Below are 22,941 nucleotides of genomic sequence, written 5' to 3'. Positions count from 1 at the left end.
GGAGGCTGAAGCAGGAGAATTGCCTGAACCCAGGAGGCGGAGGTTGCGGTGAGCCGAGATTGCGCCATTGCACTCCAGCCTGGGTAACAAGAGTGAAACTCCGTCTCAAAAAAAAAAAAATACCTAAAAGGATAGATAGCTAATGCTGGATCACATATTTTTCTCTTCTTTCTTGTCATCTTTAATAATATTAATTATCTTCTGTCATTGCTTATTTCTTTCACTACTCCTATTTAAATAGTTTTAAAACTTAGATACGGTGCCAGCATTTTGTTATAAAGAGGAGAGACAGTGTTAGCTCTCAGGGCAGTGGAGCAGCAGACTTGAAGACAGTGTAAGAAGGAGGAAGGCACTGGGTCTGTGGAAAGGACAGGGGAGAGGAGTCCAGCTAGGATAGAAGAAAAGCACCCTGATGAAATGCATCAGTTCCTGTGCATTTTAGAAGATCGAATTATAAAGCAATTTGGCAACATGTCTCACCATGTAAGTGTTCGTATCCTTTGCTCCAGTGCTCCTAGTTCTGGAAATTCAATAAATAAATAACACAGGGGAAGAAAAACTGCATTCCGTCAAATGTTTCTTACAAATGTTTAGCATAGCCTTGTTGAAGATGTTGAAAGATCAGTTCAGTGAATCATATATGGCACAAATACCTGATCATCGTCATTCAGGGGCACAGGAGAATTTTCAGCTACTTGGAGAAATGTTTATGGCTGTGAAATGGGAAAATATGCAGAACTGTATTCTACAATAGTAATTGTATTTAAAAAATCCATGTATGTGGCTAAAGGTTGAAAGAGAACATAGAAATCACAAGGTGTGGGAATGACAGGGTTTTAGATCATTTCATCGGTTCAAAACTTTCATTTTCCTCTCTTGAGATTTTGTAAAAACCAGCAGATAGATCAACAGGGGAGGGAATTGAGGATGAGGCAGAATCTAGCTTATAAGTAGGGGAGGAGGGTAAAAAGCTGGGAGTTTCATTGATTTTATATTCACTGTAATCTTAGCTGTGAGGGGGTGGCTCATACAGAGCATTTTGACTGCACTCTTCTGCTGTATTAATAGAAATAACACCATACTGTTGTCTGCACCGGTCAGTGTCTGTCTGGACTATTGTGCTTAGTTCTCACAGGCACATTTTAATGTCAGGCATTGCTGCATTAAAGTCAGGTGTAGATTTTGGTCCTTAAAAGACTTGCACATTTTCAGTTATTTGAGAGACAGCTGTCAAAGCACCAGCACACACATCACAGTGTGAAGAGTCCCCAGAATGCCAAACCCTGGCCAACGGAGAGAGGGTGGGGTGTGGAATAGGGTTATTGGGTGGTTTTCAGAGCGCCAATCCATTTCCTCTGACAATTTTGGCAAAGACAGTCATAGATCTATAGAACAAACAACAAGATTTTATGTCTATAGTTATTGACCATTTCTGTTGCCTGTTTTCAGAACCTATTATATTTCTAGAACACAGCCATAAAAAGACACCATAGCTATGTATCCCTATTGTTAATGAAGGCCTTTCTTTTTTTTTTGAGACGGCGTTTCGCTCTTGTTGCCCAGGCTGGAGTGCAGTGGTGCGATCTTGGCTCACCGCAACCTCCGCCTCCTGGGTTTAAGCAATTCTCCTGCCTCAGCCTCCCAAGTAGCTGGGGTTACAGGCTTGCACCACCGCCCCTGGATCATTTTGTATTTTTAGTGGAGACGAGGTTTCTTCATGTTGGTCAGGCTGTTCTTGAACTCCCGACCTCAAGTGATCTGCCCACTTCAGCCTCCCAAATCAGGCACCCAAACCTGTCTCTCTCGGCATTGGCTGATAGAGTGAGCTAAGAGGTCATCGAGCTTGCGCCCTTTTCAGTTGCTCCGGCTCCTACGAATGCTCCTTGAGCGACACCTTCCTGCCTGACAGATGCCACACCCCTCCAAATCCAGCTCCCATTTTATCTTTTCCTTTCCTTCTAAGCTGGATCTAGGAACCCTCATGGGACCGACAAGTAACCATTATTAAAACAGTGTGACTATATATTCTCAAATATATGTATTTAAGGCAAAAATAACACTTGGCGGCTATATAAAACTAGATTTAGCATGAATCTGTTCTTTTTGCTTACAAGGAAAGATAAGACTTCTAACCAAATACCCATTTTATATGGAAACTTCAATTCTATGTAACGTTTCCATTTTGGAAAAGACTTGTGGGGGTTTTTTTTTTGTTTGCGTTTTTTTAAAATCTTTAAGACATATTCTCACTCTGTCACCCAGGCTGGAGTGCAGCAGCGTGAGCTCAGTTCACCGCAGCCTCTGCCTCCCGGGTTCAAGTGATCCTCCTGCCTCAGCCTCCCTAGTTAGCTGGGACTACAGGCAGTGCCACCATGCCTGACTAATTTTTGTATTTTTAGTGGAGACGGGTTTCATCATGTTGGCCAGGCTGGTCTGGAATTCCTGTCCTCAAGCTGTCCACCTGCCGTGGCCTCCGAAATTGCTGGGATGACAGGCATGAGCCACCTCGCCCAGCGTGTTTTTTTTGTTTTTGTTTTGCTTTTTTTAAAATCAACATCTAAACCCTTACTTTACTATTACAGAGGGGAAATTGAAAATTAGTCTTAAACCAAGTGTGAGAAACATTTAATGTCTAATGATTAAATCTCATAGTCAAGATGAAAGATGTTGAGTCTTAGGTGAAATCTTTCTCATAAAAGTTTTCTGCAGATCTTTGAATGTAGACAGTACCAGTGGCTTTTTTTAAATTTTGGGACAGGTTTTTTTGAAGGTAGCTGTCGCCCATTTGTAACTGTCCCATTCAAGGATGGATGATAATACCAAAATGTCAGCAGCATTTTCAGGTTTGTGTGTGTGTGTTTCCATATTATATTTTTTTCTAAAATTTTTATTATTTAGCGCAAAATTTTTCTCAATAGCACTTCAGACTTGTTGGTCATCCTGTTTGGTCTTCTCCAGATTTAGTGGAAAAGGAACTTCTTTCTATCATAAGAACTTGCCAAGACATCTGGGGAGGATTTCATAATTAAAGAATGTGTTTTATTTCCTTTAGGAATCAACACCACTTGAATCTGATTTGTCTTGACATTTTACTGTTGCTCAACTCGAGGCATTGTAGTTCTTGTTTGTGATTAGTAGGAAATGGATATACGGGAGCAGATACATTTACCCCAGGAAAATATCTCTGGATCACTTTGCCTCTGAGCACTTTTTTTTGCCTCTGAGATATTTTCCTAGTCTTAGTTGCTGGAAAACTATTAATTGTTACAGGTTTTTCAGATCACTTTATTAAGATAATAATTCGCATACCATACAATTCACCATTTAAAGTGTACAACTCAGGCCTGGCATGGTGCCTCATGCCTGTAATCCCAGCACTTTGTGAGGCTGGTGGATCACAAGGTCAGGAGTTCAAGACCAGCCTGGCCAACATGGTGAAACCACGTCTCCACTAAAAATGTAAAAATTATCTGGCATGGTGGCGGGCACCTGTAATCCCAGCTACTCGGGAGGCTGAGGCAGAGAATTGCTTGAAGCTGGGAGGCGGAGGTTGCAGTGAGCTGAGATTGTGCCACTGCACTCCAGCCTGGGCGACAGAACGAGACTCAATCTCAAAAAACAAAAGTACAACTCAGTGGTTTTTAGCATGTTTAGAGAGTTACGTAACTGTCATGACCTTAGAACATTTTCACTCCTTAAAGAAAGCCCATGCCCATTAATAGTCACTCTATTTCCCACTTTCCTCATTCCCAGTAACCACAGAGCTACTTTCTGTCTCTCTATGAATTTGCCTATTCTGGACATTTTATATAAATGGAATCATACAACATGTGGCCTTTTGTGTCCGGCTTTCATTTATTGTAGTGTTTGCAAAATTCATCCATGTTATAGCATACCTCAGTACATCCTGTTTTTTTAACTGCTGTATACTATTCCACTGTCTGGATATATCCTACATTTTATTTATCCATGCAGCGGTTAATAGACATTAACATTGGGATCGTTTCCACCTTTAGGCTATCATGAATAATCTTGCTATAGGCACTAGGGGACAATTTGCCTGAACATAAGTGTTTTCATTTCTCTTGGGTATTTATCTGGAAGTGAAATCACTATTTGTTAACTCTTTGTTTAGCCTCTTGAGAAACTAGCAGATTTTTCCAAAGCAGCTGCACCATTTCACATTCTAACCAGCAGTGTATGAGGGTTCCGGTTTCTCCACATCCTTGATAGCACTTGTTATCTGCCCTTTCGGTGAGAGACATCCTAGTGAGTGTGAAGTGCTATCTCATTGTGGTTTGGATGTGCATTTCCCTGAGGCTAATTATGTGGATCCCTTTTGATTTTAGTGAATGAAATATCTGGTATTCTCATACACCGAAGTAAAGCTAAAAATTAAAAATGACTTCTGAAATGAATGCATGTGTCACAGACATCATGATGAATCCAAGTGAGCCTCATGCAGTCTCAGCAATCGAAGCATGCTTCTCTGGCTTCTGAATAATAGTTCTTAGAGTCCTGATTTAGTATTTCAATAAAGAATTGCTGCTTCTAGTTTGGGGAGTTAGTTGCTAAAATAATAAAATGTCTCCATGGTGGGGAGGGGTGGCGGTGGGGAGGTTTGCTGGTGGGTGGTTACATGTGTTTCCCACCAAATATGCGGAAGCAGTTTCTTCTGGTAGAGTTACAGGTCAGTTTCGTGTTGCCACCTTTGCTTTCTTTCTCTTATTTGCATCTTTTTTTGTTGTTGTTGAACTCTTTTAGAGTAAGTTTTAGGTATCAGGCACTTCACTCCTAGAGAGTTCAGCACTGTCTCCTGGGAAATACAACAGTCTTCTGTTTACCCCCAGTGCCGATATCACAACTGAGAAACTGTTTTTTTGAGACATGGTCTCGTTCTGTCTCCTAAGCTAGAGTACAGTGGCATGATCTCAGCTCACTGCAACCTCTGCCTCCCAGTCTCACATGATCCTCCCACCTCAGCCTCTGGAGTAACTGGGAATACAGGTGTGTGCTACCATGCCCAGCTAATTTTTTAATTTTTTGTAGAGATGAGGTCTCACTATATTGCCCAGGCTGGTCTCGAACTCCTGAGCTCAAGCAGTCCGCCTACCTCAGCCTCCCAAAGTGCTGGGATTGCAGGTGTGAGCCACTATGCCCCACCCCCGGCCCACAGCTGAAAAATTTTATTTTATTTATTTATGTATTTATTTTTGAGACAGAGTTTGGCTCTGTCACCCAGGCTGAAGTGCAATGGTGTGATTTTGGCTCACTGCAACCTCCGCCTCCCGGGTTCGAGTGATTCTCATGCCTCAGCCTCCCAAGTAGCTGCGACTACAGGTGCCTGCCACCATGCCCAGCTGGTTTTTGTATTTTTAGTGGAGAGGGGGTTTTACCATGTTGGCCAGGATGGTCTTGAACTCCTGACCACAAATGATACACCCACTTTGGCCTCCCAAAGTGTTGGGATTATATGCGTGAGCCACCGCACCCAGTCCAACATTAATTTAATAATATCATCTAAGTTAGAGTCCGTATTCAAACTTCCTCTGTTATCCTTAAGTATATTTTATACCTGCTTTAAAAATTGGGTCCTGGCCAGGCATGGTGGCTCATGCTGTAATCCCAGCACTTTGGGGGGCTGAGGTGGGATGATCACTTGACGTGAGGAGTCCAAGACTAGCCTGGGCAATATCATGAGACTCCATCTCTACAAAAAAATGCAAAAATTAGCCCAGTATAGTAGCACTTGCCTGTAGTCCTAGCTACTCAGGAGGCCCAGGAGGATGGATCCCTTGAACCAGGGAGTGTGAGGCTGCAGTGAGCTATGATTACACCACTGCACTCCAGCCTGAGTGAGACTCTGTTTAAAAAAAAAAAAAAGGAGGGGAGTCCAGCATATGGTCAAAGTTCCCAAATTGCATTTGGTTATGTTTCTTTTCTAGTTTCTTAAGCTAGAATACTCCTTTTGCCTTCCTGTTTTTCACAAGATGATAGATACATTGATTCATTGATTGATTGATTCAGATGGATCAATCTGTCACTCAGGCTGGAGTACTGTGGTGCAATCTCGGCTCATTGCAACCTTGGCTCCCTGAAACCTCCGCCTCTCGAGTTCAAGTGATTCTCCTGCCTCAGTCTCCTGAGTAGCTGGGATTACAGGCACTTGCCACCACACCTGGTTCATTTTTGTATTTTTAGTAGAGACAGAGTTTTACCATGTTGGCCAGGCTGGTCTTGAACTCCTGACCTCAAGCAATCCACCCGCCTTGGCCTCCCAAAGTGCTGGGATTACAGGCATTACTCATCTCGCCCAGCCTATGAGATTTATTTTTATGAAGAGCCCAGTTGTCTTACGTAGTGGATTTGTCAGATTTATCTATGGTTAGATTCAGGCTGGACACTCTTAGCAGGAATACCACCTGAGTCATGGTGCGGTGATAGTTGAGTCCTTACTGTTGTATCACATCAGCAATCACAAACAATGCCTGGCCCTCCCATAACTGGTGATGCTGAGCTTAGTGTTTGATGCTTTATTTATTTATTAATTTTTTTAAATGGGAATCTTGCTTTGTCACCCAGGCTGGAGTGCAGTGGCGTAATCTCGGCTCACTGCAACGTCCACCTCCCAGGTTCAAGCAGTTCTCCTGCCTCAGCAATTCTCCTCCCAAGTAGCTGAGACCACGGGCATGGGCCACCACACCCAGCTAATTCTTATATTCTTAGTGGAGGTGGGGTTTCACCATGTTGGCCAGGCTGGTCTTGAACTCCTGACCTCAGGTGATCCGCCCGCCTTGGCCTCCCAAAGTGCTGGGATTACAGGCATGAGCCACCCTGCCCAGCCTGTTTGGTGCTTACAAGGCCTGCGTTTCCCTGCGGGGTACTGTGGTAGTTTGATACTGGTGATTCCATTGCCAGTATTTTTGCGTCCAATGATGACTAGCCTAAATCATTGCGAAATGGTGACTTTCTCATCTGTTATTCTTTCTACGTTTCTTTATCTGGCATTCTTCTGTAGAGCTGAGCTTTTCCTTTTACCCTCATCTTCCCCTTTGCTTTCCCCTTAAAGTTAAACATCTTTTTCTAACAATGAAGTTATTGAGCCTATTTCCAACTTTTATGTCAAACTTAAGGAAAGAGACCTCCAGCAGCAAAGACTCTTTTGGTAGACGTTATTTATTAGAGAAAGAGTGGCTAGCTGATTATTGTCAGACTAGTTAAAAGAATGAGGTCATGGCCAGGCTTGGTAATTTACACCTGTAATCCCAGCACTTTGGGAGGCCGAGGTGGGTGGATCAACTGAGGTCAGGAGTTCAAGACCAGCCTGGCCAACATGGTGAAACCCCATCTCTACAAAAATAAAAAAAAAATTTTTTTTAAAGGAATGAGGTCAAAGTGGTTTCCTTCAGTTATTTATTTATTTATTTATTTTTCTGAGACAGGATCTTGCCCTTTGACCCAGGCTGGAGTGCAGCGGCGTGATCTTGATGATCTTGGCTCACTGCAACCTCTGCCTCCCGGGCTCAGGCAACCCTCTCACCTCAGCTTCCTAAGTAGCTGGGACTAAAGGCTCATGCCACTATGCCTCGCTAATTTTTGTATTTTTTGTAGAGATGGAGTTACCACATTGCCCAGGCTGGTCTGGAACTCCTGGGCTCAAGAAATCCACCTGCCTCCGTCTTCCAAAGTGCTGGGACTACAGGCGTGAGCCACTGCACCCGGCCTACCTTCAGTTTCTGAAGGTCACCTGGGAGGTGTGGTGTTGGTGGAGGAGGTGGGAGGGGTTGTAGCAGCGCAGTAGTTTGAAATTATAGGTCATGATTTCATTAAAGTGTATCAGAAGGATTTTGTTGGGAATGTTTTCCTGAAGTCAGGAATTAAATTATGCAAAAAAAAAGTTCTGCCTGGTAAAATAAAAAAAGAAAAAAAAAAGTTCTGTCCTTGGTAAGGTAGGGATCTTTAAGTATTATAAGCATGGAAATTAGGAATTATAGAAAGATTTAAAAATATAACAAAAAACAGAAGTTCTTATTTAACACAACCATTATCACTTTTGTGTGTTCTTAGAAAAAAGGAGTGTTTGTGAGTTGGGGGCATTTCACAATTTTATAGGCAGTTGCTGACTTCAAAGGCATTTTTAAGAAAAACTCAAGGTCATAGAAGCAATAGTATAAAAATGGAGGTAGGAATTCTAATCATCGCTGGGCTAGGCTCATTCCTATAATCCCAGCACTTTAGGAGGCCGAGGCAAGTGGATTGCTTGAGCTGAGGAGCTGGGAGACCAGCCTCAGCAACATGGGTGAAACCCTGTCTCTACAAAAAATATAAAAATTAACCAGGACTGCTGGCACATGCCGAAAGTCCTAGCTACTTGGAAGGCTGAGGTGGGAGGATCGATTGAGCCCAGAGGTTGACTGCAGTGTGCCATGATCTTGCAGTCCAGCCTGGGTGACAGAGCGAGACCCTGTCTTGAAAAAAAAAATTTTTTTTTAATTATAATTGTTTGCCGGGTACAATGGCTCATGCCTGTAATTCTAGCACTTTGGGAGGCTGAGACGGGTGTGCTCAGGAGTTTGAGACCAGCCTGGGCAACATGGGGAAACCCTGTCTCTACTAAAATACAAAAAACAGTCAGGCATGGTGGCGTGCGCCTGTAGTTCCAGCTACTTGGGAGGCTGAGGCAGGAGAATTGCTAGAATCCGGGAGGCAGAGGTTGCAGTGAGCAGAGATCACACCACTGCACTCCAGACTGGGTGACAGAGTGAGACTCCGCCTCAAAAAAACATCGCAATTGTTCTCACAGACCTGTCTTGACCCATATGTGATGAAGTGGTGATACTGATTGTCCTCCCCAACCACTGTTTCTGTTCCCCAACAAGGGGATCTAAACCATCTTTCCTCCCATCTCTTGCTTGCTGTGTCTGGAAAACACATTTAAAAGGCTAGAGGTTTGCATTTGAGAGAGGCTGGGGCTTGGAGGTGTCCCTGGAGTTTAAAAGGCTGAGGTTGCCAATGCTATTTACTTTCAGGATGTGGAGCCCTCAGAGTCACAGATGCCCTAAAATTATACATTTTCCATCTAGAAAAGGGGGAAAAAATCTGTAAAAGAATGGATTATGAAAAATAAATGCACCCTCCAAGAAGGTGGTCAAGAAAACAGTGGTGACAGAGACCTTGACTCAGAAATTCCGTGATAGGAGACGTCACCTTTCTCACGTTCATATCTTGTTTTGGAAGACATTTGGATGAGTCATTGACAGTCTTTTTTTGTACTAATGGCTTTAGTGCACTTTACATTGATTCAGGAATTTGGATGTTAAAAATGAGAAATCTACGATGGCACAATCACTGGAAGGAGTAAGGTTTTTGGGAATTACTTTCCTACCATCTGTTGTTAGCAGGACCACCTGCGTATCATTTTCCTTCCACCAAATGTATGACTTAGCCGCCAAGTGTTGCCTTTGTATTTCCACTCCAGGGTGGGATTGCAGAAACGCTGTTTTAATTCTTATTTTTGTTGAATGGGTTTATGCTGATTAAATCAATAGAATCCCTCATTGACCTGGAAAATTGTTCTTATCATCTGGACATCTAGACTGGTTTCATTTAATTGGTTAGCATTTATCTTTGCAGAAAGAAAATAGCTGGTAAATAAAAATTAGATTGAACATAATTATTAATAGATGTCACCGCCCACCATTTGTTTGCTTTGGTCTAACAGTTGTTGGTTAATAAATTAATCGGACTGTAATTTTGTGTGTAAACATACATCTGGTATAGTGTTGAGCCTAAAGAGACCTTGAAATACAATTTCAGTACAGAACAAAAAATCTTGTACTTAAAGAAAAAATCTTTCCACGTTCCCGAACACCTTTTTCTAAACAAAAAAATCTTGAATAAAATTTAAATGTAGCAAAGCTAAAATTATGCCGAAGTTCATTTTAATAACAAGGTGTCCTGCCAGTTATAGTCACTGATTGCAAGTGCTTGCCAGTAGAGCCAGGAATAAGTGGCAAATTTAGATTTCTTCCTCCAGGAATTGGATTCATGTTGGAAAGTGACGAAGACGTTTTCACAGCTGCTTGTACATTCGGTTGCATGTTTGTGTTTTTTAATGATTTTTTTTTTTTTTTTTCTGCATCAACTCATCAAAACCTGTCTATGGTTTTTGCTTAGGGCTAATGGAATTGAGAAAGGATGGCTAATTAGAGTAACTTTGCTTAGTCAGTGGTCTGGCAGTAGAAAGGGATTCGTTTCCTCCAGTGCTGACCAGCCTGGCAGTCACTGCAGAGCCATCTCCCAGTGGACGGAGCCTCTGCCAGCCTAGCACAAAGAGAAGCCAGAGCAGCTGGGAATGGCTCCAGGAGCACCAAACAGCAGGAGATCCAAGACTTGAAGAAACTGATGTATTTACTTTTGTTTATTTGCCTGTTCCCCCCTAGCAAGTCACTGATTGTGCTTTATCACAATCGTATGCTTTTATGAATGATTTAGATCGCCCATTGGTCCCTCTGTCCCTTTTTATTGATTCATCTATTTAGTAGTAAGAATACAAGGGGACTTGTCCTTTAAGTCTATCTTTTATGGAATGGGATGGAAGGACTGAGTTTTTCTTGGTAGTTTGAGGTGGAATTCTTTGTGTATGCATCTCCATGGACAAATAATTAATGGAAGCAATTTCAATCAAATCTCACTCTTGGTCATTTAGTTAACAAGAAAACAAACCTAAAAGCAAATACAACGACCTATGTATTCTTGAAGATACCGAAGAAAATGAATAGGAATCCATCCTTTCCTAGGGGTAATTACTTCTGCAGCTGTTTAAAGGTGGGTTTCTACACACTGGGGCTCCAGATGTCCACTGTAGCAGATGGAGATATTGAGCAAATGTCTGAAAATGGCTATTAATTAATGAGGTTGCAACATACTTTTGTCACTTATGAATGTTACATGGATGGCAGGCTTTAGTAAGCAATATGTATGCTCTTGATTTAAAAGACAGCCTGGATTGTATCTTTTCGGGGAGTGGAGTACTATGATAACCACAACTATAAACAAAAATCCTGGTTTCTCTTTCTATTCCTCTTTAAGAAGTGTTTTTTTAAATGCAAAATGGATGGAAAAGGGTTTCTAAACATCTAAATGTTTCCAATAGGAGAACTTTGTAGAACTGAAATAATTTGAAACAATACATGCTAAATTCCTTTACCTCAAAATTTGGTGCCTGGTAAATGATAGCTGTTTAATAGATATTTATTGAATGAGTTAACTGTTAAGAGCTTACAGAATGATCAGGTTTAAACCTGCAAGCAGACTCTTGCCTCCTATTTAGCATTTTCTTTGGTAATCTTATATTTTAACAGGAATATAAATCCTATTTTTTTATTTAGCTTTTTTCTTTTGTTCATCTTCAACAAATATAAAAGACATTTTCAATGCAAATAAGAATATAAGCAGGAACAAATTTTAAGAGTAATGTGTGGATTTTGTGAGGATTTACTCTTCTACTGTATTGGTTCTTCTGGTGCTGGTGTTTTTCCTAATGTTAAATACAGCACTAATCATTGAAATACACAAGACATGTTACATCTTCCCTTTTCAGATCCTTAGGGAATTGTTACTAGGGGTGTGTGTGTGTGTGTGTGTGTGTGTGTGTGTAATTTTTTTCTAGCAAGAAAGATCTCTTTTGTCTTACTACTGTGGAAGGGAAGTAATAGAATTTGTCCTCTTTTATATTTAAAATCTGCAATGATGAAAATGTATCACTTAGTATGTAAATATAAAAGAGCAAAAAAAAACAGTATGTAAAAAGTTCATGAATTCATTTTGTATTAACCTTCTTTGAGTCTATAATGTATTTATGTGGATGGATTTACAATGAAAGGGAATTCAGATGTCATGGGGTTTTTTTGTTTGTTTGTTTGTTAATTTGTTTTTTGTTTGGTGTTGTTGAGACCAAGTTTGCTCTGTTACCCAGGCTCCAGTAAAGTGGCATGATCTCGGCTCACTGCAACCTCCATCTCCCGGGTTCAAGCCATTATCCTGCCTCAGCCCCCTGAGTTGCCAGGATTACAGGTGTGCTCCACCACGCCCAGCTAATTTTTTTATTTTTAGTAGAGACGGGGTTTCACCATGTAGGTCAGGCTGATCTCGAACTCCTGACCTCATGATCTGCCCATTTGGGCCTCCCAAAGTGCTGGGATTACAGGCATGAGTCACCATGCCTGGCCGTGTTGTGTATTTTTATCAAAAAAGAATCAAAGTATCGTAAATCTAGTTGGCATCCAGTTTCTGGGAAGTTCTGTTCTTTGAACACAGTTGTATTGGAGATCACTTTCTCTCTGCAATGATGTTATTGGTGCTGCAATTAATAAAAGGTAGTGTCTAGTTCTTAACTTAGCCTAGAACAATGGCTTTTAAAGTGTTCTTCATTAAAACTTACTTCATTTGTATTTTCTAAAATTCCTAGAATAAAGTGTTCAATAAGCAGTTATAGTGGATTGAAATTGAGAACACACCTCGAGTGTCATGACTGTCTACACTGCTCAAGCGGCCTGGAGTGCTCACACCCAGAACCTGATTCAGACTTTGGAAGACATTCACCTTTGTTTTAGTGCTTTACAAGATTGTCTTCCCTGGTCTCATCAAAGTGTTATCTTTTTTAAAGAAAGTAGGGATAGAGAAGGAATTTCTCTGGTATGGTTTCTAATCTTAACCAGGTCTGTGACACTGGGCAAGTAACATTCTTTCAGGACTTGGTACTCATCAGTGTCATGGAAGGAACTGTTTTAGGTGATCTTGAAGAACAGCTCTTCAGGTTTTAAGTGTGTGTGTGTGTGTGTGTGTGTGTGTGTGTGTGTGTGTGTGTGATTAATTTAACAGTGGTGAGCTTATTTATAGACAACTCTCCTTGACCTAGGAAAAAATGTACAGCAGTTTTTAATATATATGAAAGAAGAAACAAGAAATATATGATAAAGGATAAACGTAGGAAAAATCTGACCATGGAGGAGGCATTCTATTTAAACATTTAAAAAATTTATTTTCTCACTCTCTCTCTCTTTTTTTTTTTTTTTTTTTTGAGACAGAGTCTCGCTCTGTTACCCAGACTGGAGTGCGCTGGCGTGATATCAGCTCACTGCAACCTCTGCCTCCCAGGTTCAAGCGAGTCCCCTGCTTCAGCCTCCTGGAGTAGCTGGAACTACAGATGCGTGCCACCACACTCAGCTAATTTTTGTATTTTCAGTAGAGGCGGGGTTTCGCCATGTTGGCCAGGGTGGTCTCGAACTGTTGACCTCAGGTGATGTGCCCGCCTTGGCCTGACAAAGTTCTGGGATTACAGGTGGGAGCTACCTGACCCAGCCATCTCTTTGTTTTAAAATAAACATTTAACACCATTCGTTTGAGACAATTGTCTCCATCCTGTTTCTGTTATTTAAATACCTCAATGAGTGGCGGTATGCACCTGTAGTCCTAGCTACTGTGGGGAGGCTGACGTGGGAGGATTGCCTGAGCCTAGGGGGTCGAGGCTGGAGTGAGCTAATGATCGCATCGGGCCACTGCACTCCATCCTGGATGATGGAGTGAGGCCGGTCTCTTTAAAAAAGTAAATAAATAAGCAAGTGAAAGCAAACTTGAAACATTTTTAAATAAAAAAAAAAATTTAAGCATAAAAGTTGTATATTGTCATTGTGCAAATGCCACCACATAAGAAAAAAAAGTCCCTTCATTCCCTCTTGTTATTTGTCTTCTGAGATTTCTCTTATATACACACACAAACGTATCCTCTCTGATGTTTGGTTTTTTTAAAAAAAATATGCATATAGATAATACTACTGTGCAACTTGCCCGTTTCACTCAATAGGAAATCATAAGCACCTTTTGGTTCGGTATACACAGACCTGGCTCACTGCTTAATGGCTACCTGTTCAGTGACATGGATATACTCTGATTTATTTAACCAGTCTTTTTTACTGATTGACATTTAAGTTGATTCTGATGGTTTCCTATTACAAGTAATGCTGAAATGAACATATTTATATATATAATATAAATATACCTTTCATATGTAAAATGAAACTTATGTATAATATACATATTCATTTATGCTCGTGCAAATATTTCTATAGGCCTAATTCCTGGCTGAAAGGGAATACCCCACCATTCTACCCTTTCTATATGATAAATTTGACACATTTACTTGTTAATCAAAGAATGACTTAAGTATCAAAATATGCTTAATACATTCAGCTTTCAATAGCTCACAGCACACACTGTATATAAAAATATGGAATGCTTTACAAATTTGAGTCTCATCTGCATAGAGGCCATGCTAATCTCTATATCATTTCCATTTTAGTGTCTGCCAAACCAAATGAGTGCTCTTTTCTTTTTTTTTTTTTTTGAGAAAGGATCTTTCTCTTGTCACCCAGGCTGGAGGGACATAATCATACCTGACTGTAACCTCTAAGTCCTGGGCTCAATCAGCCTCCCACTTCAGCACCCCGAGTAGCTGGGACTATAGTTGTGGGCTACCATGCCCATCTCTTTTCGAAAAAATTGTCATATTAGATCCTTTACAGGCTACTCACAAGGCCCCATTTTGGCAATCATATTTCACAAACCTTTGACTTTTGACTGAGTTGCACTTAGCTTGAAAGATCTCCCATTTTGCTTTCACTTAGAGAATTATCATTCCTTGTGTCTGATTCTAAAGATAAATGACCGTTATCAAGGCCATGTTTTCAATTTGCCAGGGAACACATTGGCAGCTTCTTTCCATTCTGCAGGAAGTGGCTTTGTTTCTGTGCTTTCCTCCCGTTATTTCCTTAGGGTAAACATCTAGGCTTCATGCAGAGTGGAAAGGGCATGTGCGTGGTGGTCAGGATGTGGGTTTGAATCCCCAGCTCAGCCACTTACATTAGATAAGTGACTTTTAACTTGTGAGCCTCCTTCTGCAAACTGGATAGAAGGTTGCTAAAGAACATGTGTTTATAAGTTGTGCTCATCTTGATGCTACTGAGAACAAATGAGTGTTGAGATTTGGCCACATCAGCGACATTGGTAGTGTTACTTTGACAGGTGAAGGATGGAGTTTTAAATTTGCTTTGACTTTTGCATTTCTGTATTTAGGGGAAGAGATAACCATAATTTTGTTAAGTCTGTGTGTTGATTTGCTAATTTAATTTCAGGTTATGAGCATATTTGTTGTCCACTTTATCTTTGGGGTCTTCTTATATGCTTCAGATCTCATGGTTGATATTTTGACATTTGCAAGAAGTTCTCCTGCATGTAGGGAATAGCTTTCTAGGTAAAGCCACCACATCTAACTCAACCCATTGTATCTCGATGATGCTATATAGAATTTTAAGACTTGGAATTGGGGCATTCTACGTGAGGTTAGGACCCAATTTCCTGTGGGTTCATTCTTTTCTCCACACGCATTTGTTTTATTGTTTATTGAGACAAGGTCTTGCTCTGGTCGCCCAGGCTGGAGTGCAGTGATGCTCACTGCAGCCTCAACTTCTGGGGCTCAGGTGATCTTCCCACCTCAGCCTTCTGAGTAACTAGGAATACAGGTCTACGGCATACCCTCCCTTCCAACACCCGGCTAATTTTAAATTTTGTTGTAGGGGTGAGGTCTCCCTCTGTTGCCCAAGCTGATCAAACACCTGGCCTCCGGAGATCCTCCCACCCTGGGCTGCCAAAGCAAGTGCAGTCTGCCATGCCAGAATGTGTGATGCCAGAGTGGTCTGTCCTCTCCTCTTGTTACGGCTCTCAGCTGCCCATACATCTTTTTTTTTTTTTTTTTTTTTTTTCTGATATGGAGTCTTGCTCTGTTGCCCAGGCTGCAGTGCAGTGGCATGATTTTGGCTCACTGCAACCTCCACCTCCACGGTTTAAGTGATTCTCCTGCCTCAGCCTCCTGAGTAGCTGGGACTACAGGCATATGCCACCACGCCTGGCTAATTTTTGTGTTTTTTGCTGAGACGAGGTTTTGCCGAGACGAGGTTTTGCCATGTTGGCCAAGCTGGTCTCCATCTCCTGACCTCAGGAGACTCACCCACCTCGACCTCCCAAAGTACTGGGATTACGGGCATAAGCCACCATTCCCGGCCTGCCCATACATTTTAAGGGACCTCCAGCTCACACATGGGGGTTTTCCAGCCCACATATCCAACCTTCACCAAAACAAATGCCCTTTAACCCTTTGGTCTAGAGGTGCCCAGGGAAGAGGCTTGCATAAGCCCTGAGAACTCCAAATCTGGGCCCCCAGGACAGGTGGGATGTTAATTTCAGGAAGGTTTGCCCTATTGGTTGCTGCGGGGGAAGGATGTAGCCGGAGGAGGGCCAGAATGGGGTTCTCCGAAGTGAGTGGCTCTGCCTGGGTCTCATGGCATCACCACTCCTAGGGATTCTTTGAAGCAATTGCTTATTCTCTGATATCTCTTGTCTATTGATTTAATAATGTGTTCTCTGCTGTCTGCCTATCAGGTTATTCATTTCTGATTACTGTCAAGGTTCAGGCTGATCAAACTTGAAATCATTAATTATATAAAGTGTATTATGTGTAAAGTGCTAGGTTTGTAAGAAAGTTTCTATCTTCATCATCGTGGAGTTTAGACTTTTTATCTTGGCTTAGCTCTTGCTAATTTCGCACAGCATAGCGTGCACTCATGTTGTGAAAAAATTTAGATGACTGTTGAAGAACATTCAGGATTTCTTTCTTACTTCTCAGCCCAAGACTGAGCCTTTATGAAAGAGGGTAGCAGTAGAAAAGTGGAGGCCTGGCCAGGCGTGGTGGCTCACGCCTGTAATCCAAGCACTTTGGAGGCCAAGGCGGGCGGATCACCTGAGATCAGGAGTTCAAAACCAGCCTGACCAACATGGTGAAACCCCGTCTTTAAATAAATAAATAAAAAGGAAAAAAAAAAAAAGAAAAGTGGAGGCCCTTGTATAAGGAGGCTAGGCTCCATTTAATGACGGTGAGGAGGTACGCTTTCGGACTTAGAGGAGACCAGCATGACAGATTGAGCGTTAAGGTGGAACTAAACAAGAGACACTCAGAAGCAGGGAGATCAGCTCTTAGGATACTGTATGAAATCAACCATGAAATGCTAAAGTGTGAACTAGGGCAGAAATCAAGCAGTGGGTACAGACAGCATTGAAAACAAAAGAAATGATAGGGCTTGAGGCAACTTTTGCATGAGGATGACCAAGATGCAGAAAAGCCAGATGATACCCAGGTTCCTAGGCTTTTCCAACTAGGATGTTAATTCTTTGCCCGAAAAAGAGTATTATCAAGCAAAGACACGGTCTCACTGTTGACCCAGAAAATGGAGGGACAGGGTAACAAAAGCAATGATTTGTTCTCTGTAATACTAATGGCTGACACTGACTCAGTGCTTACTTTGTCAGGTGCTGTCCTAGGCACTTTGTACGCTTGTAATAGACACTTATAAATCCCCATTGCATCCATGAGGAAGGAGGCACCTAGAGGTGAAGGAACCTTACAAGCAGGGCTACTTCTCAAGGCGAGGCATTCTGATCAGAGAATACCTAAGAGAAGGAGAGACAGAAAGACAGAATTCAGTGTAAAGACAGAAAGCCCGGCTGGGCAGGGTGGCTCACGCCTGTAATCCTAGCACTTTCAGAGGCCAAGGCAGGCGGATCACCTGAGCTTGGGAGTTCAAGACCAGCCTGACCAACATGGTGAAACCCTGTATCTACTAAAAATACAAAAGTTAGCCGGGCATGGTGGCGTATGCCTGTAATCCCAGAAACTCAGGAGGCTGAGGCAGGAGAACTGCTTGAACCTGGGAGGTGGAGGTTGCAGTCAGCCAAGATCCCACCATTGCACTCCAGCCTGGGGGATGAGAGCGAGACTTCGTCTTGGAAAAAAAAAAGACAGCCCACTGTCAAAAGCAATAGTCAGGTGTTTTTCTGAGAACTCAGAAGCTGTCACTGACATAACCACGCCTCAAATCCAGGAGTCATTCTTTTTCCATTGGCAAGTCCCGTTGGCCTCATCTCCAAAGACGTTTCACATCGACCCGTCCTGTCCACAGGGCCTTCCCTGGCTTCATCTCTCCGTGCACAGACACAGTAGCCGCCCTCCCACCTCCACCTTGGTCTCCTTCAGCTCCTTCTCTTTTGCAGGCAGATTGTGATGGTTTGGAGGTTTTTAGGGTCTGTCTGTGCTTAATTTATAACTGGTAAAGCGAGCAAGTCTTAAGTGTACATGCAAGTAATCCTCTCCCAGGTTAGGCTGGAGAACATCGCCAGCACCCCAGAAGCCTCTCTTGCATGTCCTTCTGGTTATTGCTCCCCAAGAGGTAATCACATTCTGACTTCTGTCTGCACAGATCAGCATTCTGCATTGTTCTCCATGTATGCAGTGATCTTCTAAACCTGCACGTTGAGTCATGCCATTACCAGCCCTCCTGGCATCATTTCCGCATTGCACTCTTTGCCATTGCCTGACATGAGATCAATAAGAACACATGGCTGGGCGCGGTGGCACACACCTGTAATCCCGGCACTTTGAGAGGCCAAGGTGGGAGGATCGCTTGAGCCCAGGAGTTTGAGACCAGCCTAGGCAACATGGTGAAACTCCATCTCTACAAAAGATACAAAAACATTAGCCGGGTGTGGCAGTGTGTGCCTGTAGTCCCTGTAACTTGTGGCTCTGAGGCGGGAGGATTGCTTGAGCCTGAGAGGTCAAAACTGCAGTGAGCCACGACTGAGCTACTGCAGTCCAGCCTGGGCAAAGAGCAAGACCTTGTCTCACACAAAACCCAAACCAAAACAAAGAACACATAGCAGTGTCTTCTTTCTCTCTTCCCTGCCCTTGGTATTTTTTGTCTGTACAGATCCAGCTCAAAACTCAGCTTTTTATCATACACTTTCTCTTTTTTTTTTTGAGAGTCTTGCACTGTCACCCGGCTGGAGTGCAGTGGCTCACTGCAACCTCCGCCTCCCAAGTTCAAGCAATTCACCTGCCTCAGCCTCTTGAGTAGCTGGGATTACAGGTGCCCACCACCATGCCTGGCTAATTTTTTGTATTTTTAGTACAGACAGGGTTTCATCATGTTGGATAGGCTGGTCTTGAACTCCTGACCTCATGATCTGCCCACCTATGCCTCTCAGTGCTGGGATTACAGGCAAGAGTCACTGTGCCTGGCCCACTTTATCTAATCAACAGAACCGACAGGGACCCCCCCCTGTTAGTACTGTGTGTCTTAGTACTTGCTGTCTTCCGTGTGTGGCACTTCCTTTTGACTTGATGCAACCAGATGACATAGGAACCCATCACAGGGATTAATCAAGTGTCGAATAATGTTTGGGGACCCCACATGGAACTGAAGCTTTTGCAAAACAATGAACATTCAGAGGCTCTGGTGAGTGAACTTGGATGTCAACAAAGAGGATGAAATGTAAGAAGTAGTATGAGCGGCCGGGCGCGGTGGCTCACGCCTGTAATCCCAGCACTTTGGGAGGCCGAGGCGGGTGGATCACGAAGTCAAGAGATCGAGACCATCCTGGTCAACATGGTGAAACCCCGTCTCTACTAAAAATACAAAAAATCAGCTGGGCCTGGTGGCGTGTGCTTGTAAACCCAGCTACTCAGGAGGCTGANCCAGCTACTCAGGAGGCTGAGGCAGGAGAATTGCCTGAACCCAGGAGGCGGAGGTTGCGGTGAGCCGAGATCAAGCCATTGCACTCCAGCCTGGGTAACAAGAGCGAAACTCCGACTCAAAAAAAAAAAAAAAAAAAAAAAAAAAAGAAGTAGTATGAGCACGTGGGGTCTGGACCGAAACATTCAGGCACTTTATCTTAGGAATAGTTAACGTAAAGAACATGATTTATGAAGCAACAGAGTGGGGAGCGTATTCAGACCAAGTAAGACTAATGCTCCATTGTAAAAACTTAATATCAAAGCAAATATATTGTCCCTTCAGTCACCAGAAGCAATAACTGGAAGCAGTTGTAGAAGACATAGTCCAACCTAATTGATACAAAAACTTTTCACTCTCAAAACTATTTTTCCCATTGTCATTGGAATGGATACCAAATCATGTTTTTCTGTCTTGGCAGTGATTCACATTATTGAGAGTGCCATTGGACTATTTTTTTTCCTTGCCAGGAGGTACACATCAAAGAACTGCATTTCACTCTGTGTATGTGTGTGTGTGTGTGTGTGTGTTTGTGTATGCGTGTGTGTTTGTGTGTGCACGTGCGTGTGTGTCTTTTTCAAACTACTCACTACCAAGAGCTTATAATTCTCAATGGTGAGTTTATGGAAAAGATGAAAAGATGATTTTTTTTTAAGAAGAATAACCAGAAAGTTTGAGACAAATGAGTATTACAGCAAAGTTCTTTTTTGCAGTAACTTCCCTGGTTGTAATATCTTAGGTTAGAAAAAAAAAATCAATTTCATGCAAAAAAGGGGGGAGGATTATGTAAACAAAAAAATGTTTAAAGTATTACAGTCTATCATTTGGGTAAGTCGTGGAGGGGAAAGGAAGTCATTTGTACAGTTTGTCTGATGAAGAAATAAATATATTTTCCACTTTCTAAGATAATCTGTATATGCTGTGAATTTAAAGCACATCATTTCCTGTAAGTCAGTATTTGGTTCAAAAAGTGCAAAGGCTTTATACTCATCTACATCTATCACATGATTATCTTCTGGAGGTGATTTTTTTTGGTGGGGGGCAGAGTTTCGCTCTTGTTGCCCAGGCTGGAGTGCAGTGGGATGATCTCGGCTCATTGCAACCTCTGCCTCCTGAGTTCAAGCCATTCTCCTGCCTCAGCCTCCTGAGTAGCAAGGATTACAGGTGTATGCCACCATCGCTGGCTAGTTTTTTGTATTTTTAGTAGAGATAGTGTTGCACCATATTAGCCAGGATGGTCTCGATCTCCTGACCTTGTGATCCGCTTGCCTCGGCCTCCCAATATAACTTTTTTATTTTTTTTGAGACAGAGTTTCACTCTTGTCGACTAGGCTGGAGTGCCATGGCACAATCTCAGCTCTCTGCAACCTCTGCCTCCTGAGTTCAAGCGATTCTCCTGCCTCAGCTTCCCAAATAGCTGGGATTACAGGGGTGCCACCACATCTGGCTAATTTTTTTGTGTGTTTTTAGTAGTATTTTTATTATTTTTTGTATTTTCGTATATTTAGTTTCACCATGTTGGCCAGGCTGGTCTCAAACTCCTGACCTCAGGTGATCCGCCTGCTTCGGCCTCCCAAAGTTCTGGGATTACAGGCATGAGCCACTGCACCTGGCCCTGGAGGTGATAATTTTCTTGAAAGATTAAGGCAACAGCAATTTTGAGACTCAGTCACTGATGGGACACTTGTTTAGGGAAAGCCCTTTTTCCTGCAGAAACAAACTTGCTTTAGTAATAGCATCAGGCTGAACGCGCTTTGTTTGCATTTCAAATAAAGCTGGTAGGAAGGCTGGCACCTGTCTGCTCCATCTCTGTGCTCTTACTATACAAATATGTTCTACTTTGCTTGCTGTCAAGGTTCAAGATCCATAACAGCAGGGAGGGGGCATTTCCCAGAAGCCCACATGGCTTCATGAGGAGGCGCCACCCCTTGCTGGATGGGGCGTCGGCTTGCATTCTTAGGAAACAAAACAAAACAAAGAAACTCTCCCTTTCTAGTCCCTCAGATATGAGTATTGGAGACTGTCTGTTTCACTAGCTGTTATAGTCTAGACTTCTTGAAATCATTTAGTTTGCTTACGGATCTTGAACCAAGTGGTTAAGGAATGAATCCTTTCCACTGAGGTGTCCGTTGTTATTTATTTAAGCACATGTGGACTCAACAAGCCACTTTGTACTCTGTCTCCAGGTGTCAAAGCGGAGGGACTAGCCCCTCATGACCGAGTCCTGAATGTGATCTGAGTCAGCGAAGGTCAGAGCTCAAGAGAGTTCAGGTCTTTTACAGAAAAAAACAATCAGTGGAGAACCAAAGCTACTGCTGTTGACTTGACCAAGGTCCCACAGTTGTTGGGGTGGCAGCGATGGGAGCAAATATATTTTCTTTTTTTATTTTGATTTCATTTTATTTTTTCGAGATGGGGTCTTGCTCTGTCACCCAGACTGGAATACAGTGGCACAACCACGGCTCACTGCAGCCTCAGTATCCTTGGGCTCAGGTGATCCTTCCATTTCAGCCTCCTGAGTAGCTGGGACTACAGACATGAGTCAGCACACCCAGCTAATTTTTGCATTTTTTGTAGAGATGAGATTTCGCCATGTTGCTCAGGCTGGTCTCTAACTCCTGGACTGAAGCGATCTGCCCACCTGGGCTTGGAAAGTGCTAGGATTACAGGTGTGAGTCACCTGTAATGAGGAACACTTACACTGTTGGTGGGAGTGTAAATTAGTTCAACCATTGTGCAAGAGAGCCTGGCAGTTCCTCAAGGATCTAGAACCAGAAATACCATTTGACCCAGCAATCCCATTACTTGGTATATACCCAAAGGATTATAAATTATTGATAAAGACACATGCACACATATATTTATTGCAGTGCTATTCATGATAGCAAAGTCTTGGAACCAGCCCAAATGCCCATCAATGATAGACTGGACAAAGAAAATGTGGCACATATACACCATGGAATACTATGCACCCATGTTTATGTCCTTTGCAGGGACATGGATAAAGCTGGAAACTATCATTCTCAGCAAACTAACACAGGAACAGAAAACCAGACTCCACATGTTTTCATTCATAAGTGGGAGTTGAAAATGAGAACACATGGACACAGGGAGGGGAACATCACACACTGGGACCTGTCGGGGATAGGGGGCTACGGGAGGGATAGCATTAGGAGAAATACCTAATGTAGATGACAGGTTGATGGGTGCAGCAAACCACCATGGCGCATATATACCTGTGTAACAAACCTGCATGTTCTACACA

The 22,941-nt window shown here is 42.6% G+C and overlaps 1 pseudogene; it reads right to left on the bottom strand.

The window, feature by feature from the left end:
• Positions 1-14,281: 14,281 nt before the first annotated feature.
• Positions 14,282-14,380, bottom strand: LOC119472826 (annotated as a pseudogene).
• Positions 14,381-22,941: the final 8,561 nt, after the last annotated feature.

Source organism: Cebus imitator, unplaced genomic scaffold, assembly GCF_001604975.1.
Source record: "Cebus imitator isolate Cc_AM_T3 unplaced genomic scaffold, Cebus_imitator-1.0 Scaffold6, whole genome shotgun sequence".
In the NCBI taxonomy this organism is placed as follows: domain Eukaryota; kingdom Metazoa; phylum Chordata; class Mammalia; order Primates; family Cebidae; genus Cebus; species Cebus imitator.
Note: the sequence above shows the minus strand (reverse complement) of the source record. Positions and strands in the feature narration are given on the sequence as shown.